At 41.1% G+C, this 27,567-nt stretch overlaps 1 long non-coding RNA gene and 1 other non-coding gene across 2 annotated transcripts in view; both read right to left on the minus strand.

Moving 5' to 3' along the window:
- Nucleotides 1–27,567, minus strand: part of LOC143986608 (uncharacterized) — a 1,042,213-nt gene that overhangs the window by 969,482 nt on the left and 45,164 nt on the right. The gene's annotated exons all lie outside the window — the stretch shown is intronic.
- Nucleotides 23,120–23,313, minus strand: LOC143986631 (U2 spliceosomal RNA). The gene has a single exon (XR_013276560.1). It is a non-coding gene; the product is annotated as a U2 spliceosomal RNA (small nuclear RNA).

Below are 27,567 nucleotides of genomic sequence, written 5' to 3' on the forward strand. Positions count from 1 at the left end.
CTTATTTATAAAGTTTTGTAACTGAAACAAAAAAAAAAAATGTTCAAAATTTTCGGCTTTTTTTATTTGTTTAGCAGAAAATAAAAATCCCAGAGGTGATCAAATACCACCAAAAGAAAACTCTATTTGTGGGAACAAAATGATAAAAATTTAGCTTGGGTACAGTGTAGCATGACCGCGCAATTGTCATTCAAAATGCGACAGAGCTGAAAGCTCCAAATTCGTCTGGGCAGGAAGGTGTATAAGTGCCCGGTATTGAAGTGGTTAACGAGATTCAACCTCTCTAATTGTCCTGTTTACCATGATCATTAAAAGTGAAAGTAAAATAAAATCCCCAAATTTTGGGTTGTCCCCAGAAAAGTAATAGAGGGAATTTTTTCCAATGGGGACACTAGTTCTGGTAAGCTGGGGGTCCCCAAGGATTTCCCTTAATTAGCAGGGATTTATTCTCACTTCCTGTTTGGCTATGGGACAGGAAGTGAAGGGAAATCTCCCCAATGGGACAGAGAGGGTGAGAAAAAAATCTCACAAGGGTTACTACCCTCCACTACTCTAATCAAAATGAAAATAAAAATAAGCGCTGGGCTGTTCTGACAGGCAAAACTATGCTCACCCCTTCTTCTATTCTGCAAATTCCTTGTGGCCTTGTCCATTATAGTGATGGGCCGATAAGAATGCATAAAATGGGAGGTTGTGGGTGGGGTCCTGTACAAATCATTAGTAAGACCTCATCTAGAGTTCAATTTTGGGCACCAGTTCACAAAAAGGATATCGGGGGAACCGGAGAAATTGCAGAGAAGGGCAACCAAACTGATAAGAGGCATGGAGGAGCTCAGCTATGAGGAAAGATTCGCTAAATGGAATTGATTCTCTCTTGAGAAGAGGAGAATAAGGGGGATATAAATATATAATGTATAAATGTATAAATACATAAGAAGTCCATATAGTGAACTTGGTACAGAGTTATTCACTTACAGGTCATCACAGAGGACATCTGGAGGAAAACAGATTTCATCTTCAAAGGCTTCTTCACAGTAAAAGGTGGAAAAGACTCCATCAAGAGCTGCTTTTTGCCAGTTCAGTAGGTTGTTTTAGAAAATGTAACCCTGCAATCCCTAAATGCACATAATATAACTGGATACTATTTAAAGATGAAGTTGATTCAGGGAATGTCGGATTGCCTCTTGGGGGATCAGGAAATAATTTGTTTTCCCCAATGAAGCAATTGGATAATGCTTTATTGCAGGGATATGCAATTAGCGGACCTCCAGCTGTTGCAAAACTACAAGTCCCATCATGCCTCTGCCTCTGGGTGTCACGCTTGTGGCTGTCAGAGTCTTGCTATGCCTCATGGGACTTGTAGTTCTGCAACAGCTGGAGGTCTGCTAATTGCTTATCCTTGCTTTATTGTTTTTTTTTTTTTGCTTGCCCTCCTCTGAATTAACTGTGTGTATAGGATTGAGTATAAGGAGGTTTTTAGATTTGTGCGTGTGTGTGTGTTGTTTTTTTTTTTTTGTGGGTCTTTTTTCAACCAGATTAATTATGATGTAACTATGTAACTTTGTCAAAACTTAGCCTTTGACTGTACCAGTAGGGTTTTAGAGGCTGTTGTAGGTGTGTACAACTCTAGCTTACGACACTTCATACCTGAGTCATTTCTTACCCCACAGCACATGTAAGCAGGATGGAGCAGGATGCTGGTGATGTCAGTGTCTTTATATGAATGTAATGTCATTGGTTAAATATGGGCATGTGTCCATATAAGGGCACTGACTTCACCAGCATCCCATCCCTTTGTTTATGTGTGCTGCAGGGCAGAGAATGACCCGGCCCATGGCTAAATGGAGGGAAAAAAAAACATGACTTGGCAGTTCGGATAAAGATGACCTCAGAGAATGCCCAAGCTCATCTCTACTTGCCAGTGAATTTCAGATTGGTTTAAATGCCAGTCCTGCTCTTCCTATGAAAGAAGCCCCTTGGGTAAGGGTATATTATGAAGGAGCTTTCTGGGTTTTTTTCCATGAGGAGAGTTGTTAATGTTTTTCCCTGCCTCAACATGTAGGCAGGGAGCCTATATCATGTAGCTTCCCCTTAGGTGGAAAGCCTAAAGTAGTAGAAGGACTGTATGTATTTTACGGGACTAGCTGCATTCTACTGGTTTATGTTTTGGGATTCTGGGACACCCTTTCCTCTCATTCCAGATCATTCTGAAGTGTGCTGGGCTGTTCATAAGCTCATTTTCACCACTGTACAGGGATAGCTGTAGTATGTAAATATATCTGCTACTACTGATTCAGCAAACTGTTAAAAGGCATTCCAGATGTGGACTTCTTTCTTCTAACCTTTAAATGGGGATGCCTCCTAGAATGAAACTTGTCCCAAGGTCTAGGGCAGGGTTCATAAGCGTGAGGCCTGAAACAGGAGGGCAGAGGCACCAGTTAAGCCAGGACAGGTCACCATGTGCAATGAAGAGTTATGCCGCGTACAGACGGTCGGAAATGTTGGATGTGAGCTTGTTGGCTGAAAGTTCGACCGTGTGTATGCTCCATCGAACATTTGTTGTCAGACTTTACGCCAACAAATGTTGGCTAGCAGGTTCTCAAAAATTCCACCAACAAAACTTTGTTGTCGGACTTTCCGATCGTGTGTCCACAAGGCTGTCGCACAAAAGTTCACGCATGCTTGGAATCAAGTACGAGCCGGATGCGCTTGGTCTTGTAAAACCAGTGTTCGTAATGGAGATATCACATGACTATTGAACTTCTTTTTTTATCGACTTGTCATACGTCTTGTACGTCCCCGTGTTCCCACATTCGTAATCGTTGGCCAACATTTCTGTGACCGTGTGTATGCAAGACAAGTTGGAGCACCCAACCTTCGAACAAAAATCCACGGTTTTGTTGTCGGAAAGTCCGAACGTGTGTACGGGGCATTAGACATGCCCATGGTACAATGCAAAGACAAGGTTACAGCCCCTGGGTCCTGGAAGAGATGGATTATAGAACGGATGTACTCCTCTGCTACACAACAGCAATAAATTTATATATTACATTGCACTTTTTTGAGGAGTGTTTGATTTTAAGTGACATTTCCCTTAAAAAGGCTTATTGTAATACTTTCTAGGTTTCCATGGAAATTAATGGTCGATTGGCTGTGCCAACCTCTGAATTATTCCATCTGTAGTTCAGATTTAGCGGAGCAAATAAAGATGTTTTAATTGGGTGATGAAATGTAAATTGCAAACAATAAAATAATGAGGGGCTGCTTTTTGTTCAATATTCCAGCAGTCTTCAGCAGGGGAGATTTTTTCCAAATCCCTGGGTAGCTTGAGAAAATCAATATTTATGCTGTCACTAAATACTGATCAGACACTTAGTAATTGTTTTCTGTCAAGTCCTTGGCTTGTCTGCTTTTTCACGTCTTTCTTTTCATTCTTCTAACTCATTTTAGTTTTCAGAAGCGATCGTTTATTTGACATCATTTCTGAACCATCCTTTTTGCAAGGATCCATTTAAGGCAGTTAAATTAGGTGCAAACCCAAGCACTAAAATCTCATAGAACTTTGAATAAGTTAATGTATTTTGAAAAGTAATTTTGCAGCTTTCATTAAAATAATACCATCTTGCCATGAAGGTCCCTGTTCTAGGCACTACCAGTTATTAGGTGGCACTATTGTCTCTATCACCCAGTTGTGCTCTTGTGTTTCCATCTTGTTACACGGGCTTCCAATGCCGACTACAAGTGGTCGTTACACAGGTATGCTCACCATCAGGAAACTCATGTTGAAAAATGCCATGCAGCAATCACTGGAATGCATGTAGGTTGGAAGTGGCTGGAAGGGATTAGCAGCACTGGATGCAACAAAGGCAATTGTTTATGAACCACACTGACCTGCCAGACCAGAGGTTAGAGTTATAAGTCTGATACTTCCACTTCAAAAAGAATTATGCTTGTTTTGCCTGGGGAGGAAAAGTTGCTAACATGTACATATAGAAAAACAGGAGTGACCAATGTATTTAAAGGCGAAGTCCGCTATAATTTGCAACTATTATTTTTTTCCATAGTATTCAGAAAATAATCGCACCCATGATCAGTTGATCACGGGCGCAATGCCTGGCTCCAGCAGACTCTTCCTCTAGCTCTGTCTGTACCGAGGTATGGGCTTTTCATTGGAGGTGTCAATGGACTAGGTGTGAGACAATTACTTGGCTTCTGTTCCATTGAGAACTACAAGTCCATCTGTTGATTGTTACAACTCACTGGGAACGGGATGATTATGCAAACTGCAGGAAATACTCATCTGGCTCCATGTGGTGTTCCCCTCCATTGCATCACTGATGAAGTTGATACAGAATGTCACTTGTTGCTAATATGTCCAGCCAGGTAATGATGCATGGAACCAGGGGAGATTTCCTGTTATCCGTATAGGGCAAGATGTCACCAGGAACAGGATCACTAGCATGAAATCAGCCTTAACATATGTGTTAGTGATATTGATTGCAGCTCTGGTTTTCTTACTATTATACTGATTGTGGCTCTTCAAAGAACTTTCTTTGCCAGTCAGATACCAATGCAAGAACGGTTGTCAGTTACATTTCTGCTGACAAGAATTCAACTTAGCTCCCACTGACACCAGGGGAAAAGGTCTCCCTGACTACCAAGTCATCAGGGTTATTTTCCTTCTGACTTACCACCAACCTCATGTAGTTGGTAGTCAGTGGGAAGGAGAATTCCTCCTCACATTGGTGATCAGTGTGCTGAAGAATGTTGGTGATCAATGGAAAGAATTATCCCCCTAATGTCGTGTACACGCAACCATTTTTTCCATAAGAATAAACTCTGATGGTCTTTCTGACGGAGTTCCACTGAAACAGACTTGCCTACACACGATCACACCAAATTCCGTTTGTTTAGATGACGTACGACGGGACTAGAAAGTTCAATAGCCAGTAGCCAATAGCTGCCCTTGCGTTGTTTTTCATCTGTCAGAATAGCATACAGACGGCCTTCCCGATAGGAATTGATTCCATCGGAGAAATTTGTTCTATTTCTAGGTCCGTCAGAATTTTTGAAAAAAAAAGTCAGATGAAGACCACACACGATCAGAATATCCGTTGAAATAATTCCGTCAAAAGTCCAGTCATGTGTACGCGGCATTAGGCATTTTTTACTCCTACCGACTATGATGCCCTGATGTAGGGGCACATTGTTCTACCCACTTACCATCAGTGTAATGAGGCATTTTAATTCCAGCTGACCACCAATGTAAGGGCATGTTCTTTTTCCTCCTGACCATCAATGTAAGGGGACATTCTTCCTCCTACTGACCTCCAACATAAGGGAAACAATGTCTCTTCCTACTGATCACCAACTTAAGGGAACATTGTTCCTCCTACTTACCACTAAGGTAAGGAACCATTCTTCCTCCTACTGACCACCAATGTAAAAGAACTTTCTTGCTTGTACTGACCACCAATGTAAGAGAACATTGTTCCTCCTACTGACCACCAAACTTCTTTCTACTGGCTAACAATCTAAGAAGATATTCTTCCTCCTACTGACCACCAATATAAGAAGACATTCTTAAACCTACTGACAACAGATGTAAATGTGATATTCTTCCCTACACTATAAATGCAAAGAAACATTTTTTTCGTTCTTCTGGCCACCAGTAAAACTGGACATTAACCACTTGCTGACCGCCTTCCACAGATGTACTGTATCTGTAAGTCAGTCCACACATGAGATAGTGTGGGCACGCACGCACGGGTCCGACGGACTCGATATCCACTGGCCAACCGCGATCGCAGTACAGAGGCGGATCCCTGTTCTGACAGGGGACAACTCAGGGATCTGCTGTTCCTAGTGATCACTGTCCCAGTGAGTCCACCCCCCACACATTTAGAACACACCCCAGGAACACAGTTAACCCCTTGATCGCCCCCTAGTGTTAACCCCCTTCTTTGCCAGTGTTATTTATAAATTGATCTGCGTTTTTTTTAGCACTGATCACTGTATTGATGTCACTGATCCCCAAAAATTGTCACTTAGGGATAGATTTGTCTGCAGTTCCACTAAAAAACGCAGATCGCTGTAATTATCAGTAAAAACAATAAAATAATAATAGAAAAAAAAATGAGTCCCTAAATCTATCCCCTATTTTGTAGATGCCATCACTTTTGTGCAAACCACACAATATTACGCTTATTGGGATTTTTTTACCAAAAATTTGTAGCAGAATACATATTGGACCTAAACTGATGAAGAAATTAGATTTTTAACTTTTTTTTGGGGATGTTTATTATAGCAGAAAGTAAAAATGTTTTTGTTTTTTTTCAAAATTGGCGCTCTCTTTTTGTTTATAGTGCAAAAAATGAAAACTTCAGAGGTGATTAAATACCACCAAAAGAAAGCTCTATTTGTGGGAGAAAAAAGGACATCAACTTTGTTTGGGTACAATGCAGTGTACCCAAACAAATGCAGTACAAGGCAGTGCCGTATTGCCGTAGCCATGGCCTGGTCATTAAGGGAGTAAATACTTCCGGGACTGAAGTGGTTGTACACAAAATGTGTCATGGTAGAAATGAATATATGATGTAGGTTAGGATCTGTGCCACATGACTGTGGTAATTAGTGTGTTGTTCAATGGTTCAGTTTTTTTTTCCTTTATGTTTGATGAGGGGCCCCATAAAAACTTACATTAGGAATCATGAAATTGACAAGCATCATAGGAGCGTCACTAGATGGCATGATGGAATTTTCATGGTACGTATGAGTTTTTTCCTCCCTCACTTGTCTTTGTCTTTCTCCAGAACAGAAATTCCCTTGGGTAGCTGGTTGATTGACTAATGTGATTTACAAAACACTTGTTTTTGCTAATTGCATCATAAAGGTTAATGCTGCTTTAAAGACGAAATGACCTTAAAATAATGTCATCATTGTTCCACGCACCCATAGCGTGAGATTTGATTAATGTCATCACTTTGTTGTATTAATAGATGCACTCGTATCAAGGAATCACAAGTTTCCATAGCATCAAATGAGAAAAGAAAGATCCATGTTTCATCTGATATTTAATTTGCAAATATTTAATGTTTGGTAGAAGTGCTAGTAGTGGCCAGTGTGAGGGTCAATCTAATGTAGCTGGCCAGCTGGAACATACTGCACAACTAAGAACCCCTGTTGTGATGCAATGTTAGATAGATTTGCATTTTTGCATACAAAAGTATGCAAAAGATTAAAAGAAACAAATAAATACATAAGTAAATACATAGAATAAATGTTTACAGTGACAAAGTGTCTTGGAAGCTCACCTGCTGATCCTAGTCAACATTGCCGCACTCCCCTGCAGTACCATTCCTTAATCAGAGTGTACTGTGTATACTCAGTGTCAGATTGTGTTGGAGGTTACACAGAATTGATGCCAACCTACTTAAGTGACAGAGTTCTGGACTGCAAACTGACAGCTTATGCCTGAGCATTGAATTCTGGTGAGAGGTCACGCATACCCAGAAACACCTATTTTTTTTCCAAAGGTTCTGAGGGAGCAATGGGTCAAAGGATACGGATGGGCAAAGGTAAGTATAAGTAGCTTTGGGGGTGGATTTTCAAGGGACTCTGTCACTTTGCCCTAAATAGGACCAAACCTCTACCAGTTTTTGCAATCTTTCATTAGGTTTGGGACCCAGCCCTGGGAATCCAATACAAGAACAGAGTAGGGCAGACCATTGAGAATAGTGATGTTCAAGAAGAGACAGAGATAAGACACAATGGTCATAGATTTAGGCAAGCCAGGCACTGCCAATGAGTAGGGCCATTTGCATTTAATAAATAGCGCATAATTGGCTTTATAAATATACATAATATCAATTAATCTCTTATTATCGTAACTCAAAGAAACTCACTCAGCTAACAGGTATATTAAGTGCAGCCTTTTTTTTTTTTTTTCAATTTCTTTATTTTAACTTGTCCAGTATACAAATACATAAAAATTCATTAATCATATATTTCGGACATATAGAGACCAATCAGATCCAATCGTAATCAAAAATACAGGATTCATCCTATCTTAAGTGCACCAACAACTTTTATATTAAAGTAAACCATATTCCGTCCTCTGTATGTCCTATTTCCCCCTTTATACTTAGACAACTCTTTTTCTTCTAAATAAAGTAGCCTCAAACTAAAAAAAAAGCAAAACCCAACCCAACACAATATATAAACAAACAAGCAAAAAAAAAGGGGAAATTATAAGATTGAGTCACAAGCAGATCTATCCAGGTCTAATCATTGACAGGAGAGGCGGAGGCCCCAGTCTGCTCTCCAATATCCTCAGGGTACAAAGAGGAGCTTCCCTTCCTCTGAAGATTTAAATATATTCCATTGTTTCTAGGTAAGTCTCATATCGGTTATGAGCCAATAATAGCAACTCTTCCATCCTATTCACCTCTTCGATTCGTGTGAACCACAAAAAGATCGTTGGTGGTCTCGTATCCAGCCACTGTCGTGTAATACACAATCTAGTGGCATTAATAAGATGGCGCAAAATTGATTTACAATATGTTTTCCTTGGTATATTTGAAACATTTAACAAGAATAGGGCTGGGTCTTCTGGAAGGTTGAACTCAGTAAATTTCTGTATTATCTGCCGTACTTCCCTCCAGAAGTGCCCCAGTCTTGGACAAGACCATGTATTTGTTAAGTATGGAAGTGCAGCCTTTTTCAACCAGGGTGCCCTTAGGTTTATTAACGGATGTCTTGACAAAATGCCTAAAAATTGCTAAAAAATTCTATACAAGCCAGAGGGTAAACAAAGCCTGTCTTTTAGTTACACAAGGTTTTCATTGTGCACCATTGCAACCTTCCTAACATCCAATTACCTCATCAGTTGATGAGGATGTCAAAGGCCTGCAAAGCATCCTCATTTGCTCCTCGTCTGCCCGGCTCTGTCACATTAGCTGATTGAGGGAGAGAAACTGAGGGAGAAGAGAAACATTGGAATACTAATGAGTATCAGTGTGCAAAGGTATATTAGCTTTGGAAGAAAAAAACGCATGTGTGTAGATGTTGCTGCATTATGTAAACTATCCCTCCCACCATCTTGCAGTGCAGGTGGGCACTTCTCTGTTTTCCCCTGAGATGCCCACATTGCACTGTGGTGCCTACTTTGTGAGGCTGGCCATATATTGAACCATATAATATGAGGTCCATCCTAACAAGGCAGGCACTAAATAGTTGAAGGTAAATTTAAAGGAAATGGAAAAAGAAAACTATATAATGTATGGCCAGTTTTAGAGCCCCCCTTTAAAGCCTATACTCTAGGAAAAATACACATTATATATATATATATATATATATATATATATATATATATATATATATATATATATATATATATATATATATATATATATGTATATATATAGAGATAGATAGATATAGATAGATAGATATAGATAGATAGATATAGATATACAATATCTCACAAAAGTGAGTACACCCCTCACATGTTTGTATATATTTTATTATATCTTTTCATATGACAACAGTGAAGAAATTACACTTTCATACAATGTAAAGCAGTGAGTGTACAGCTTGTATAACAGTGTAAATTTGCTGTCCCCTCAAATTAACTCAACACACAGCCATTAATGTCTAAACCACTGGCAACAAAAGTGAGTACACCCCTATGTTTTTTCTTTTTTATTGTTTTTAATACTTTAGGTTGATCCTGAAGCTTTGAAATTAAGGGTCATTTAAAAGGGCTGCCCCCCCCCCCCCCCCAACCTGTTAACAAAACATTGCATTACAAAAATGAAAAATAAAAAAAACAGCAACACATTGAAAGAAAATGTAATAAAAATGTTCTCTATTCTTACAGATTCCAGCAGCTTCCTGCCACTGGTGTCACTGGGCCTCACAGAGGGATGATCTTGGGAAAGCTCAGGTTACCTATTCTCATGAGAGATTCTTGAGAGATTTAGTATTCTTACTTTTCAAAAAGACCCGCTGATGTCACTGTGCCTAAGCCAACTGGGTGGAAGATTGGAAGGAAGATAAAGCTAGCCATAAACAGATCATATTTTGGCACATTCCTGCTTAGTCAGATGAAATTTGTTCAATGTACAGCCCTATTTGCACCTCTTGGCTCAACCAAAATCTGTTTTTCAATCAACTTTTGTTGAAGGAGCCAAATGGAAAATTGGTGACCACACAGGGTTTGCTGATGGTTATGGGTGCTGGCTGTCAGAGTATAATAGCCGTCACTGCAGATTCGCCAATGCACTTTGTTTAGCATGTAAGGGGCAACCCAGTGGGCTGAACTAGAGAATTTTTAATGTGTATAGGCCAGTTTAAAGCGAAGCTCCATCTAAAAGGGGAAGCTCCGCTTGTTCGCACCCTCCCCCTCTCCACTGCCACATTTGCCATATTTTTGGGGAGTGGGTACCTGGTTTTGACAGGTACCCACTTCCACTTCCAGGTAAGATCGCTACGGCGATCTCCGAGCATTTGCGGCCCCACCTCCTTCCCCCCGCTGCCTTCTGGGACACACACAGGTCGCAGAAGATGGCAGGACCATTCAGAAAGCGCAGCGTGACTCACAGATGCACAGTAGGAAACTGGCTGTAAAGCCTGAAGTCTTCACTGCCAGTTTCCCCCTTACTTACAATGCACCTGAAGCCTATTGACGATTCGGCTTGGGGTGCCAACATCGCGGGCTCCCAGGACAGGTAAGCATCCCAATATTAAAAATCAGCAGCTGCAGTATTTGTAGCTGCTGACTTTTAATTTGTTTTTCTGTTAAATGTATTTAATTTATGTTTTATTTTTTTCAGTAATACAGCATTTTGATAGGAATAGGATGGGGGTGGGGGGTTGTTGAAGCCACATAGGCAGGCCTTGCATTTTAGTGCAAGGTCCCCTTTAGTATCAGACATATCTTGAAAACATAAAAAAAAATTACATTTCCCAGAGAGCATTGTACAGAATGATATTATGGCAAATAGAGAGTACAAGGTTCTTACAATATCTTCACAAAGGTCTCCATGGTAAATACATTAAATACATAGATGTTAACTGCCCTCTTCTTTAGCAGACAGAAGACAGAAGGGTGGTAAGAGGTCATGTCTATATGAAGACATGTTTAAAGATTGTAATACGGATCACTGAGTTTTAAAGTGTGCAAATATTCATTAACTATGGCCTTCAGAGCGATCACAGTACCTGCAGATCACAACACAGAGAGGGAGCACCATTTAATTACAGCATATCTGATGTAAAGGCATCAATTTTGATATCCACACAGGACCATAAAAAACATGGAAATGGTGTGATTAATTATATTTCCCTTTTAAACCAAAACTAATGATAAAAGATGTACATTGCCCTCTCTGTAATCTGCTTAAAACATACTCTCCTAAATTAAAATGAATAGATGTAATCAGTTTGGTAAGCCATCATTCTATAATAACTCCCCCTTATTTAAGTGTGTCACCTCAACTGCTGAAGGTCAAGCCTAATCCCGACCATAGGATGTCATTGGGAGGGCTGCTTATTATTAATGTCTCATATGAAAACCTTTTATATATCCCTCCACAACTTCTTAGTAGGGAGTGTTTATTTTGGTAAATCCCGGTAGGTTTGGCAGTGTTTGCCAAATTATTGTGTAGTTTCAACTACAGTAAATCCCCTACATACGAACCTTTGTGTTGCAAACTTTTAACCAATTTACGACCAGGCCTTTTCTGGAACTTTTGCTGCTGCGGAATGTTCGATAGAAAATGTCAGATGGAAGCTTTTCATCGTATAAAGTCTGACGAACCTAGAAATAGAACATGCTTTAAATATTTCCGACAGAACCAATTCCTATCGGGAAAACCGCTCGTCTGTATGTTGTTCCGATGGACCAAAAACGATGCATGTTCTGAAGCAAGTACGAGACAGAAGCTATTGGCTACTGGCTATTGAACTTCCTTTTTCTAGTCCCGTCGTATGTGACATATTCAGCGTAACTCCGTTGGAAAAACCTTCTGAGTTTATTCCGGAAAACCGGTCGTGTGTGCATTATTTACAAGTTTAAATTAGTACTTTTTGCTAGAAAATTTCTTAGAACCCCAAACATTATATATTTTTTTTTAGCTGAGACCCTAGAGAATAATATGGCAATCATTGCAATATTTTATGTCTCACTGTATTTTCGTAGCAGTCTTTCAAACTAATTTTCTTAGTAAAAAATACCCTTTTTTTTAATAAGCCCACTTTTTTCTATAATGTAAAAGATGATGTTACACCAAGTAAATAGATACCTAATATGTCATGCTTTAAAATTACGCACACTCGTAGAATGGCAACTAACTATGGTACTTAAAAATCTCCATACGCTTTAAACATTTTTACAGGTTACCTGTATAGAGTTACAGAGGTGGTGCTAGAATTATTGCTATTGCTCTAACGATTGCAGCGATACCTCACATGTGTGGTTTGAATACCGTTTACATAAGTGGGCACGACTTAGGTATGCGTTCACTTCTGTGCATGAGCACAGAGGGACAAGGTGCTTTAGAAAAAAAAAGTATTTATTTTTATTTTTATTTTCACACTGTCCCTTTAATTATTTTTTTTTTTTCTGATCACTTTTAATCCTATTACAAGGAATGTGTAAACATCCGTTGTAATAAAAATATGCAGGACAGGTCCTCTTTATTGAGAGATCTGGGGTCAAAAAGACCTCAGATTTCCCATTTACCTTGAAAAGCAAAAATGTTGCCTTTAAGAGAAGAAAAAATGCATCCCTTTAAGGCCGAAAGACGACATAGATGTCAGATGTCATAGTTACATATAGTTACATAGTAGGTAAGGTTGAATAAAGACAACAGTCCATCCAGTTCAACTTGTGTAGGTGTACGTAAGTCAGCGTCTATAATCATTTCCCATATCCCTGTATGCTGTGTTCTTTGAAATGCACGTCCTAGAGTATTTTAAAAATATCCATACTCCCTGCTGACCACCACTTGTGGAGGAGAGTTCCACATTCTCACTGCCCTGACGCTCCGGTCCTCCAAGGGCATAGAGCTGAGTGGGGGCTATCTTCCCCCCATTGGACTTCCTGCCCAGGCACTCGACACATCGGATTGGTTCTGGGCTTACTGACAGGTCCAGTAAAGCCCAGAGACAACCTGAAAGGGGTGCACCTCTCCTGCCGCCTCTAAAAGAGATCCCGTTGTGAATCCGCTGTCGGGACCACTTTCATCAGATGCAAAATCGCCTGCAGTACAAAAAAAATATCGGGGTTATAGCAGCTGCTGAAACATGTCCCCCAGCCCCAATAGACTCCTGATGTCTCAATAAAGAGAACCTGTCACAACCTATATGGTATCACATAGGGGACTATTGGTCCCCTATGTGGTAGCAATAAAGTTATGTTTTACCACTTAGTTTTACAGGGTGGCACCAGTGCACCGGATCACATATATTTACATGATTCAACACTTCCAGGTAGGGAGTGCGCATGCGTGCAGCCAGCTGCTCGCTTTTGCTGTAATTACACACAGCAGAAGCCAATTGGCAGGTGCAGGGTAGCTGCTGATCGTCAGGCAGAGAAACAGAACTGCAATATGCCTATGTAAACAAGGCAGATCACCATTATGGCAGGAGGAAAGGGATGGAGTTTGTGTTCCTGCAAAGCAGGGAATAAATTCCACCTCTTTCCCTAGTAAAAGCACCTTCCACAGTACACATAAACACTGGTTAGTCACACAGTTATCCCTTTGATCCCCCCTGATGTTAACCGCTTCCCAGCCAGTGTCATTAGTACAGTAACAGGGCAACTTTGCAAAGATTTTTATGTTAATTTTTTTTCACAGGTTAATCGTTATTGAATATTTGCTCATTATTTAAATCACTTGTCATATTGGACTATTTTTCACTCAATATTTTTTCTAAAAATGCCATATACACTTATATTGTTTTCTTTGCAGGTCAATTTCAAGCCTTAGTATCATATGTGTTTATATGATTGACACATGTTTATTCACTTTATTGCGTACATTTCCTTTTTTTGTAGCGCAGCTCCTTTTTTCTTTTTACACTTTTTATCAAAATTATGATTTTGATAAACTGTTGTGCTAATGTCATACGACATAAAAAAAATATATATGCATCTACCACCGTTTTATTCTTCATGGTCTTTGTTTTCAGAAAATATATGACATATGGGGGGGGGGGGGGGGTAACTAATGTTCAGGCCTAAAATGTGCATTATAACAAACAAAATTACAAATATGAATTGTAACTGTATATTTAGCTGCGTGGCTACATAGATACCACGTAGACAGCGGCGCGCAGGCGCACTGGGCATGCCGCTGCTAACGGCGATATGCCGTTAGTGGCGGCTCCCATGCGCGAGAATGACGAGGTACCCGGAAGAAGATGGACACTCTGTGCTACAGGGGACATCGGTGACATCGCTGGCTCTTGTGTCAGGTAAGTGACACATAATGGGCGATGCATAGTAGCCCACTATGCTTTACCTTTGCAGGGAGACAAAGAGGAAGTAAACACATCAGGGTTTACTTCTTCTTTAAAGTATCCAAAGTATCCAAATAAATGGAACAATTAGGGTGCACATAATATTCCTATTTATCCACTCTAGAAGGGGATTGCATTTAATTATAATATTAAAGAAAGATTTTTCATTAACATCTGGCTGCAGGCGCAGAGCACGCAGCATGTCCATTTGTGTAGAGATGTGTACATGTTATGTGGCCACAGCAGATGCAAGTACCCAGCATCGGAATATTCAGGACCCTGGACAGCTGCACAGGCGGCTCCATTGACTAATGCTGGGAAATAAACTGAATGATCCAAGTGAAGGGCTTTCAGTTAGCATGGCAGGAATTCTCCATATCAGAGGCAGCTCAGTGTTGTACTCTACATGCCCACACCTCAAACTGCTACTCGCTGATTAATTCTAACAAATATACATTATATTTCTGCTGAGAATTATCCTGCAGGCTTCAAATCATGTTTATAAATGAAATAAGAGTGAGTATATTTAAACTTTTCATTGTCATTTTTTTAAATTTTTTTTTTTTAGACCTGTTAAAATGCACATTTTAGGACCGAAGATTACTTATAGTGACACAAAATTCCAGTTTTGAAAAAAATGATATGTATGTATGTATTCTTTACCACTTCAGCCCCGGAGCATTTTACCCCCTTCCTTACCAGAGCACTTTTTGTGATTTGGCATTGCACCGCTTTAACTGACAATTGTGCGGTCGTGCGATGTTGCACCCAAACAAAATTTACGTCCTTTTTTTTCCCACAAATAGACCTTTCTTTTGGTGGTATTTGATCACCTCTGCGGTTTTTATTTTTTATTTTTTATTGCGATATAAACAAAAAAAAGAGCGACAATTTTGAAAAAAAAACAATATTTTTTACTTTTTGCTAAATAAAAAAATAATAATAATAATAAATATCCCATTTAAAAAAAATTATAATAATTTTTTCCTCAGTTTAGGCTGATACGTATTCTTCTACATATTTTTGGTCCAAAAAAAAAACGCAATTAGCGATTATTGATTGGTTTGTGCAAAAGTTATAGCATCTACAAAATAGGGTATAGATTTATGGCACTTTTTTTTTTTACTAGTAATGGTGGCGATCTGTGATTTTTTTCGTGACTGCGACATTATGGCAGACACATCGGACACTTTTGACACATTTTTGGGACCATTCAAATTTACTCAGCGATCGGTGCTATAAAATTGGAACTGATTACTGTGTAAATGTGACTGGCAGGGAAGGGGTTAACACCTGTGGGCGCTGCAGGGGTTAATATGTTCCCTATGGGAGTGATTCTAACTGTGGGGGGAGGGGACTCACAAGGGGAGGAGACCGATCGGTGTTCCTCTGTACTGTGAACACACCATTGGTCTCCTCTCCACTGGCAGGACGTGGATCTGTGTGTTTACACACACAGATCCATGGTCCTGCTGTGTTCCTGGGCAATCGCGGGTGCAATTTTTGTTTACAAGTTCAAATCAGTATTTTTTTAAAGAAAACTACTTCGAAATCCCCCAAACATTATACATTGATTACAACCACTTTAACTCAAGAAGGAAACTTTGATTGCTCTTAGCCTCATCCAAACCTCCAAATTCTTGTTGTTTAGTCCAACTTTCTGTTTGATGGTGGCTAAGTTCGTTCTTTATGGTCCAACTCTATGTAGGCATGAGGCCGCCCTCTTTTGGAGTGCGCACAGAGTGGTGCACATGAGTGCAACTCATGTGCACTGCTCTTTTCACAGAAATGGAAGTAAGGGGGGAAAGGAGAGGTTTAGGAACTCATGGAAGACATAACGAGGAGGCAGAAAAACACAGTAAGAAAAATAGACTACAGGGCCGTGTATGGATTATTTTTGTAGAATAAGAATATCATTCAGTGCCAATTTAACCACTTCCGGACCTGACCGCCTTCCGCGCGTTTACTCCGGCAAGGTGGCAAGGCTGCACGAAACAACGTACCTGTACGTTGCTTCGTGCAGTAGCCTCTGGGGGTGCTGATTGGACAGCAGGGAGGCCAATCAGTGGGTCCGGCGGACACGATATCCGCTGGGCACCCGTGATCATTCCCTAGAGAGGCAGAACAAGGCAGAGCGCCGTTCTGACATGGGAGAACAAAGAGATATTGTGCAGTCAGTCTCCCGGTCAGTCCATCTCCATACACACAGTTAGCAAGCACCCCCTAGGGATACACTTAACCCTTCGATCGTCCCTGCCAGTGTCATTATTAGAGTAACAGTGCATATTTTTACCACTGATCACTGTATTGCGATCACTGTATTGTATTAGCGTCACCTGTCCCTAAAAAAGTGTCAAAAGTGTCAGTTAGGTTTCCAATTTGTCTGCCGCAATGTCGCAGTCCCGCTATAAGTCACTGATCAACACCATTACTAGTAAAAAATAAATAAATAAAGCTTCCATAAAAATATCCCATCATTTGCAGAGATAAGGGGGTTGGGAACCCGATCCCCAGCCAGGTACTCACCAAAAAGCTAGAGGGCGATTGGACTATCTCGGTACATTTAGGTAATCTTAAATATAGAAACAATCAAGTAAAAGTATATATGCAAGTTTATTGAAACACAATACATGACAAAAATATCAATAATAAATGAAAAATAGATGATGGTCCATGATAATACTCCCCCTGATGGGGAAGACCACAGTGGGATAATGGGTCACGGACAATGTTTCTACTAGTTTCGCGGACTGAGCTGCTTCATCAGGAAAATATCTGAATTTTAATTAGCACATGATCAACAACAATGCATTTAATCACATAAAAGAAAAAACAATGTTTTAGACAATATATGAATTTGAACAACCCCCCTCTAAAAATTTCTGGATGATGGTACAATTTTTAATTGACCCTATCTACTCATGAATACTGTTGGTAGAGGCCATTCATAATTTCCCGTCCCATCATTTTTATACGCTATAACTTTTGCGCAAACCAATATACACTTCAAAACTGTCGGTCGTTTTTTGTTTACAGCGCAGAAAATAAAAACCGCAGTGGTGATCAAATACAACCAAAAAGAAAGCTCAATATGTGGGAAAAAATACATCAATTTTATTTGGGTAAAACGCCGCACAGCTGCACAACTGTCAGTTAAAGTAACGGAGTGCCATATCGCAAAAAATGGTCTGGTCATTAAGGAGGTAAAACCTTCGGGGGCTGAAGTGGTTAAAGTTGAACTCCAGCCACAAAAACGTCGATTTCCATATATTCCTTACGAGTCACAAACTATATAAATTTACATTATTTGCACTAAATGCCTTTGCAAATCCAGTTAAAACCTTATAAAATTATCACTGTGACTATAATCACTGTGCTATGCTAAGCTAGGGCAGAGAGTGGAGCTGTGGGAGGGGCCCTACAAGTTCCACCCACTATAGGCTGCCTGCAGAAAACTACAGGAATGGGTGGAGACAAGACCAGCACAAGAAGAGAGAGCAGCAAAGACCAGTCTTTATTACAGGAAGCTCCGGCAAGTAAAGTCTCACATTGGATTACTGCACAGATCTGGAAGAAATACACAAAACACACCAAGGTTCAAATCCCAATACATATGTCGCTTGTATTTAGACAACAATTGCTTATCTCGGAGTTGCACTTTAAGGATTACTGTATTTTGCCCACTTACCCATAATACTCAGCTTCCTAGATCTCCACTCCAATCTCCAGTGGGTTGGGGGGGGGGGGGTGCGTTTCCAAAGTCCCTACCCATTTTGTCCTAAATGAGTTTACTTGCAAAGAGTATGCTCATGCATACCTCCGAATATTTTGAGATGAGAATGAGGGACACCTACTAGCAAACGTATGTAGGCATAGGACACACCCCTTGAAAGGAAAATAACTACAAAAAAATATTAATTAAATCCACAAGTGCTTTTTGACCACTAATATTCCTTTATATTGGCTTTTAAAAGTGAAAATCGCTGGGAAACACTTTTTGAAAGTAAAAAGCGCATTTTATATACAACTACTGTATTTATCGGCGTATAACACGAGCCGGCGTGCAACATGCACTCCAAATTTAGGAGGGAATTTTAAGGAAAAAAAACTTTTAGGAGGGAAGTTTAAGGAAAATAACTTTAAATGCCAATCAATGCAGCCTTATCAGTGTCTATCTGCAGCCTTGTCCATCATTGCACCCTTGCCCAGTGTCCATCCGCAGCCTTGCCCAGTCTCTTTGCAGCCTTGCTCAGTCTCTTTGCAGCATTGCCCAGCCTCATTGCAAGCTGATTATTTAAAATTGGCGTCGATCTCCACTGACTGTGAGAGGAGGAGCGAGCGCCGCCAACATACACAAAGTCGAGTGTACTCGGCTAGGCTCGGCTCCTGTCGGCTCCTCTCGCTGTCCCGCCCTATGATGGACATGATGGACTGTGAGTGGAGCCGAGAGGAGCCGAGGGCTGCCGAGATACACATAGCTGAGTGTACTTGGCTAGGCTCGGCTCCGCTCACATTCACGCCCAGCCCCTGTGTTATGTCCATCACAGGGCAGGGCTGAGCATGACTGTGAGCAGAGCCGAGAGGAGCCGAGCCTACTCGGCTATGTGTATCTCGGCGTCGCTCGCTCCTCCGCTCACAATCAGCGGGGGATCGCCGAATAACACCCACAATTTCCCCTGATTTTAAGGGGAAAAAAGTGCGTGTTATACGCCGATAAATACGGTATATAGATCAGACCAAATGAGGGACAAATGAGGAGGAATGAGGGATAGAGGGACATTGCTCCAAATCAGAGACAGTCCCTAGAAATCAGGGGCATTTGGAAGCTATGCTCGTGGTACTGCTGGGATGCTAATTACAATTTTTTTGTCCATTGTCTCTGAGTAGAACATGCACCTTTCAGTAGAATGAAATCAAGTTTGCAGCTAAAGTTCTAACATTTTTGTGTTTTCACCGCCTTGCCGACTAAGCCGGTTAACTTTATATGTTCCCTTTACGGACTCTTATTGTGTCACCGGGAGATAATATTTTACTTTCTATGTTCCTTTTACAGATCCTTATTATGCCACCAAGAGATGAAATTCCGAATTTGTAATGCACAGGCCTGGAAAACAAAGTAGTACAGCAAAGAAATATTTTATCCCCAGTGGTATTGATATTGCTGATGCTTGAGCTGCAGCTTAAAATATCCCCTTACAAAAAAGAACACACATTTGCATCCTCTTTTTGTTTCTAAATTACACAACCGGCAGTTTCCCCCCCAAGTGTAACAAAGAATGACTAACAGCTACTATTACTGGGAGACAATGAACACTTATAATGTGGTATAGAGCACTAGAATATACTTAGGGTATCATGTACAGCAATCCGGCAACCCACTCATGACTGAGCAAAACTACATACTAATTAAATTAAAACTATGAGCAAAAAAAAAGACTTATACAGTATAATGCTGTATGTCTTAAAGTGGTAGTAAACTGTACTACCAACTTGTACCTACAGGTAAGCCTGTAATAAGCCTTACCTGTAGGTACAGTGAATATCTCCTAAACTTTCACAGTTTAGGAGATATTCAGAGTGTATGCAGCCGATGACATCATTGGCGCATGCTCTCTGAAGGTCCAGCTTACAGTGCCAGATCTTCAGAGCCCGTGCCGAAAACGGCGGCCCCCGTGTGCACATACGTGGGAGGGATGTCTTCGCAGCTCTGGCCAATCACATAGCTGGAGCTCACAAACCTGCTTGTAGACAAGGGGACATGTCAGCTCTCTCAGTGGTGACTTTACAGCATTGAAGGGCTTCTTTCTAAGGGTCCTTTCACACGGGGCGGATCAGTTCTGATCCGCCCCGTGGATGTCCGTTTGCTCAGCGGGGATCACTCCGCCGATCCCCGCTGAGCAGGGAAATGACAGGTCTGTCTCCGCACACTGCGCAGGGACGGACCTGTCACAGCGCCGCTCTCCCCTATGGGAGATCGGATGACGACGGACCGCAGTGCCCGTCGTCACCCGATCCGATCCGCAGACGGATGGAAAAATAGCTTTTTCCTCCGTCACACTTTTTCGGATCGGAGCGGGTCGGATGTCAGCGGACATGTCACCGCTGACATCCGACGCTCCATAGAGCTCTATGGAGCACCCGTTCAGGTCCGCCTGAAAAACTGACAGGCGGGCCTGAACGGGACGTTAGTGTGAAAGGGGCCTAAGTATTTAAGTTTGTGCTAGTATGTGATGAATTATGCCATTGCCTTACAGCCTTACAGGGTTTTTTTTGTTTTTTTTTAACATCAGCGGTTTACAACCGGTTTAAAGTGTTTGTAAAGCTTCAAGGTTTTTTACCTTAATGCATAGAATGCAAAACCTTTTGTGCTGCAGCTCACCCCAGAATCCCCCTCCCCCTTTTTTTTTCTTACCTGAGCCAGATCTGATCCAGCGATTTGTAAAAGCGCAGCAACTCCAGCCACTGTCTCTCTCCTCATTTTGGTGTTAATCAAATTCAGTGACACGGGAGCAGAGGGCGGGGCTGAGTCCCACTGTCTGTGTCAATGGACGGAACAGTGGTACTCGGGATCAAGTCTGGTCCAGCTTACAGTGCCAGATCTTCAGAGCCCGTGCCGAAAACGGCGGCCCCCGTGTGCACATACGTGGGAGGGATGTCTTCGCAGCTCTGGCCAATCACATAGCTGGAGCTCACAAACCTGCTTGTAGACAAGGGGACATGTCAGCTCTCTCAGTGGTGACTTTACAGCATTGAAGGGCTTCTTTCTAAGTATTTAAGTTTGTGCTAGTATGTGATGAATTATGCCATTGCCTTACAGCCTTACAGGGTTTTTTTTGTTTTTTTTTAACATCAGCGGTTTACAACCGGTTTAAAGTGTTTGTAAAGCTTCAAGGTTTTTTACCTTAATGCATAGAATGCAAAACCTTTTGTGCTGCAGCTCACCCCAGAATCCCCCTCCCCCTTTTTTTTTCTTACCTGAGCCAGATCTGATCCAGCGATTTGTAAAAGCGCAGCAACTCCAGCCACTGTCTCTCTCCTCATTTTGGTGTTAATCAAATTCAGTGACACGGGAGCAGAGGGCGGGGCTGAGTCCCACTGTCTGTGTCAATGGACGGAACAGTGGTACTCGGGATCAAGTCTGCATGGATGCCCCCGTGGAAACCTGATGAAGAGGAGGGGCCTGGAACACCGACGGGCACCCCAGAAGAAGAGGATTCGGGGATTTGCATTAACATAGTAGTTTGTTTTTCCAAGGCCCCTCTGTTTGTTTTTTTGATCCTGCCAGTTTATTTTTGGATTTTCCACTTCCTGTAGCCAGGTATTAAAGCTGTTTGTTCTGAAGTCATGCAGGTCTTTGTTCAGACAATTTGTGGTTGATTTACTAAATTGGAGAGTGCTAAATCTGGTGCAGCTGTGTATGATAGCCAGCTTCTAACTTCAGCTTGTTCAAATAAAGCTTGGAAAAAAAAAACCTGAAGCTCTGGGTCACACTGATGTGGTGCGGGAACCACAGGGAATCCTGTGCATTTCCCGCCCCACATCGCAATCACGCTGTGTTCTGAAAAACACTGTGGGTGCCAATTAAAAGTTAACGACACCCCAAAAGCAGGTCACAAGCCCAATGCATTTTCCTGAACTGGATCGCATGGTTATAAACACCCGATTCCAGTACGGCTAGGAAAAAGGTGCTTGCACCTTTTTAATGCAGATGTGGTGCAATTTGAGCCATCAAAAATAAATGGGCTCAGATTCCTGTGTGATTCAAATGTGGTTTCCAGTGTGGACGTACGTGGAAGCTGATTGGTTTCCATGCAGAGCTGCATCAGATTTTGGACTCTCTGGTTTTAGTACATCAATCCCTTTGCGCTATAGGGTGACAACCATTTATTTTTAATAATTTTTGGATCTCCGTGTAGCTTGTCAACAAAAGTGAACTCTGAATTCAAAGTACAGAATAGGTCCATCTTCCAAAGATGAGGACCCGGCATCCCTGACCCCCCCTTCCCCAGGGTGCAAGGCTTCTAAAAAGGGCAAGGTACTCTATGGTCTATCTGAGCCGAAACCAGGTAGATCCTGTGCCTTAGGGGCCTACTAAAGGTCCAAGTACTTGGTGAGGGCTCCCTCAATGAGATATCCCCAGTTGGAGAAAGGAAAAAGACCTGAAAAAGACCTGAAGTCCCCAGATCCTCCACCTAACATCAAGGCAGGTCCCAAACAATCTGCATACTCTTTCCCTTTAACACCCTGTATCAAAAAACAAACCACACATGCCCTTTGATAAACATGTGCAATAAATAAATAAAACATAAAAAGTGCCATTGCAATACCCCAAGCAGACCTTTCAGCCGGTATAAATTGTTCCAAGCTAGCCAACATGTCTGCCTAGGAAGCATGTGCAAGAAAAGCAAAGGTGATGTGAACCTAGTGCCAGTAAATCGCAGTGGGGTTCCAAACATATAGTGTTTTTCTGGCACCCCGGGACACCACCCCAAGGGCCAAATTACCTCATCGCCTCTCCCTAGCCATTGGTCAAACAAAAGCACCATTCCTACCAGAAAGACATTAGTACTCAGAGAGAGCTCTGCCTTTAACTGTGGACAAGCCCGGTAACCCAGGCTGGATTCAACCTGGGGTGAAAAGAGCCCCCAAGGCCCTCCGTTTCCACCTCATTACATCAAGAATTATTAACTAGTGCCCCAGACTGGGAAGGGGAACTGGAGTTCTGTTCTTAAAAACTGATAAGAACAGATACTATACTTGATCTTAGATAAAAGGTCAAGAAACGATAGGTTGACAACTGTCTTCCAATTCCAAGTCTTGTGTTGTCACCTTGTCAGGTGTGCCCCTGATTTAGACTATAAGCCCAGTCATAGTCCGCTATTACCACTGCAGAGCAGGGTAAGCCATTGCAGAGCAAAAGTGTGTAGCTAATGCAGGTCACCCGATCTTTTGGCAACCCTCCCCAATTATTCAGCTTGAGGCTGGCATGCAAAATGTACATGTGCATAGCCAATTTGTACACATATACTAAGGCCAATTTAGACAAGAGCCAATTCCCTTATCAATGGAGTGTAGGAGGAGAATTTTGCACACTCCATGCAGATTGTGTCCTAGCCAAGATTAAAACCCAGAACCCCAGCGCTGCAAGGCATAAATGCTAACCCCTAAGCCCTTACATTGTCAGAGTACCCAATTTAGCCTCTATATATTTTAGTTGAAGTGGTGTTGTTATTCTTCTCCATGGGATCTGCCAACTAGATGCAAGTTTGGTGTTCTTTCACTCCACAAGAAGCCACTTTTACTAGCCTGCATTATGTATGTGCCACCTGTGTTCCTTGGTAACTATCAGTTTTTATGCCTGCGCGCTGCCTACATTTTTGTGCCTGTATATTCCATGGAATAAAAAAATGTGTAGTTCGACTGATTTGTGAAATACAGTTATTTACTTGTGTCTAAAAGAAAAAAAAAGCATGGTGGAGCAAAAAAAAGAGAATTACTGATTCTGAATAAACATTTAGGCCAAAGCACATAAAAAAAACAAAGAAAAAATATTTTTTTGTAGCGTAATGGCACACTGCTCACAAGGCTAAAGGATTAACAGAGTACAAAATTTCCATTGTGGCAAATTTTCACATTTTCGTTGATGTGCCACATTAGATTTAGTATGTAAACATTACTTTCCAGGCTCGGCATTATTATGTATTGTAGATACCACTGTGCTGAGCGCAGGCTCTGTAATTTATGATCAATCACTGTAATTTGGCATCTGCAATGTTTAGTTATCTGCAATGAATAGAAGATGGCATTTTGCATTTTCTATACAATAAATATTGCTGTCACACGGGGATTACTGTTCTGTTGTGGAGAAAATGCTAACTACTATAGACAAATGGAGAATAGGAAAACTACCATTAAGGTTGTGATTATATAGTTTACATATTAGATTCTTTATACACTTTAAAAAACGACTCCATTTGATGTCAGAAAAAGGCATTGGATGGAGTTTAAAGGAGAGCTGCAGACAAGGCACACAATTCAGTGAGAATTATGTGAAAAAAAATCTCATCTACATCCTTTTTTTTATTTAAAAGCCTGAGGAGAATTACAAAACCTTTTATAGGGAATGCAGTTGACACATACGTGTTTAACCCATTTCCACCCATAGTTTGTTTACTGAAGTACACTATATTACCAAAAGTATTTGGACACCTGCCTTTATACACACACATGAACTTTAATGGTATCCAAGTCTTAGTCTGTAGGGTTTAATATTGTGTTGGCCCAACCTTTGCAGCTATAACAGCTTCAACTCTTCTGGGAAGGCTGTCCACAAGGTTTAGGGGTGTGTATGGGAATGTTTGACTATTCTTTCAGAAGCGCATTTGTGAGGTCAGGCATAAGAAGGCCTGGCTCGCAGTCTCCGCACAAATTCATCCCAAAGGTGTTCTATCTGTTTGAGGTTGGGACTGTGAAGGCCAGTCAAGTTCCTCCGCCCCAGACTCCCTCATCCATGTCTTTATGGACCTTGCTTTGTGCACTGGTCCAAATAATTTGGTGGAGGGGGGAATTATGGTGTGGGGTTGTTTTTCAGAGGTTGGGCTTGACCCCTTAGTTCCAGTGACGGGAACTCTTAAGGCCTCAGCATACCAAGACATTTTGGGAAATTTCATGCTCTCAACTTAGTGCTCAGCTCATGGAAATGTGCTGTATGCTGGAGACTTTGAGGCTGATCTAGCTCATCAAGACAGCGAAGATAGGAGTTACCGCCCACTAGACTGCTATTAATTATAACTCTTTTGCAAGATGTCAAGTCTACTAGCAAAACAGTCACTTTAAAAAGTGTAACAATGGTGAGTGTTTGCTGCGCTGATTAACCTACAATAAAATAAAGAATAATACAAACGTCTCTCAAGTAGCCAGCACAATGTTGATGAACAGCAACACAAGTATAAAAAGAGATAGGTGAAGTGCTCAAAATATATTGTCCTTAGACCCTTTGGTCCTCAGATGTTAGCAATGGCCAAACACTTCATGGGTGCATTTGGAGAGTAAAAGAGGGAGGATTATCACCTCCGGCACCCAAACACACTGCCTCTTACCCTCCTCTTTGGACCCTCATCACAGTGGTCAAATGAGCATTGAATGGAGTGAACACCCTCATTCCCGGTCATCCACAATCAATAAAATAAAGCAGGTAAAACAGGATGGACACAGGTATTCCAATCTCCACACTCCATCCCAGAAGTCACACCATTAGATCCACATATAGTATCATCCTATAAAATATAAAGGAAGAATCCTCATGGTGTGGTAATCCTTATACAAGTTTAATTGATAAAACAAGGGAATATTGCACTCACATTTCCATGTAAAAGATAATCGTTTGTTTCTGGATACAAACTCACAGCTCCCGGCTAATACTGCCAACAAAATGGCTGTCATGTCCCGGCATACACTCACGTTACATCTCAAGCTCCTCAAGCTTGAGACGTGATATGACGCGAGGGTATGCCGGAACATGGCAGCCATCTTGTTGAATGCTCCATTCAATGTGTCATATCATGTCTCAAGCTTGAGGAGCTTGAGATGTGACACGAGTGTATGCCAGGATGTGGCAGCCATTTTGTTGGCAGTGTTACCCAGGAGCTGTGAGTATGTATCCAGCAACAAACTATTATCTTTTACTTGGAAATGTGAGTGCAATATTCCCTTTTTTTATAAATTAAACTTGTATAAGGATTACTACACCATGAGGATTCTTCCTTTATATTTTATAGGATGATACTATATGTGGATCTAATGGTGTGACTTCTGGGACGGAGTGTGGAGTTTGGGATACCTGTATCCATCCTGTTTTATCTGCTTTATTTGATTGATTGTGGATGATCGGGAACGATGGTGTTCACTCCATTCAATGCTAATTTGACCCCTGTGATGAGGGTCCAAAGAGGAGGGTAAGAGGCAGTGTATTTGGGTGCCGGTGGTGGTTATCTTCCCTCTTTCACTCTACAAATACATCCCATGAAGTGTTTGGCCATTACTAACATCTGAGAACCGAGGGGTTTAAGGACATTCTATTTTGAGTGCTGCACCTATCTCTTTTTATACTTTAAACTGTGTATTTAACTGTCTGTCTGGAGTTTGGATTTTATATTTTCTAGTGATTTTTTAAGCAAGTTGATTTATTTTTCCACTGCAAAATATCTTTCCACTGTGCTTCGTAAGTCTGTTGTTTTTTTCTATATTTCTAAAGGTTGAATCTCAGCCGCAATTGTTTGCTTGGATGCATCAATATTTCCCTAGGTTCATAAATCGGACAAAAGTTACAGTAGGTGAATGCAAAGAATTACTGACTGCATGTGCAGTTTGAAAAAGTGCTGTGTCTAGAGCGAAACGCGTCAGTAAAACTTGTTCCTGCTGGTTATTTTAATAAAGTAAGAATATTATTTTGGATCTCAGTGTGCGGTGTTTCTGCTGCTGGTACAACTGATTGCTTCAGTGGAGACAAGCTGAGCCAGCACCAGAGATATAACTATAGTGTGGTGTGTAATCTCACCTGGAGCAGCATGTGGTATGTTAAGTATGTGGAGTGAATCACTGGTAAATCTGCAGGAAATGTGAGGTCATGGAAACAATGTTAAAATCCATAGAAAATTGTTGCATTGGCCAGATCAGGCTGACAAATTTATCTGGGCAAATAGTGCTGCCAAATGAAACAATGTCATAAATATTATAGAAACCAACTTCTAAATCAAAATGTTACCCAAAGTTTTATTTAAAATTTAGATGTAAAAATCATCAGACCATTGGTTTCTACATCCATATGTGTTGGTAAAAAAACTCAACTAAGTTACCCCTCCAGAGACCAGTGCAAGAGTTGAAACTGTGAGGCAAATACTTTCACCACCAAAAGAGAAGATTCTCTCATAAACAAGAGCAGTAGGCCAAGTTACATGGTGTAAGTGACCAACAAGCAAACTATCTCTCTAGCTGGGAGTACGAAGAACGACTTGGCCTAGGTTGAGTGTTAGGCCTCTTTAA

The sequence above is a fragment of the Lithobates pipiens genome, unplaced genomic scaffold (assembly GCF_037356315.1).
Source record: "Lithobates pipiens isolate NorthernLeopardFrog02 unplaced genomic scaffold, aLitPip1_a1.2 Scaffold_17, whole genome shotgun sequence".
Lineage (NCBI taxonomy): Eukaryota > Metazoa > Chordata > Amphibia > Anura > Ranidae > Lithobates > Lithobates pipiens.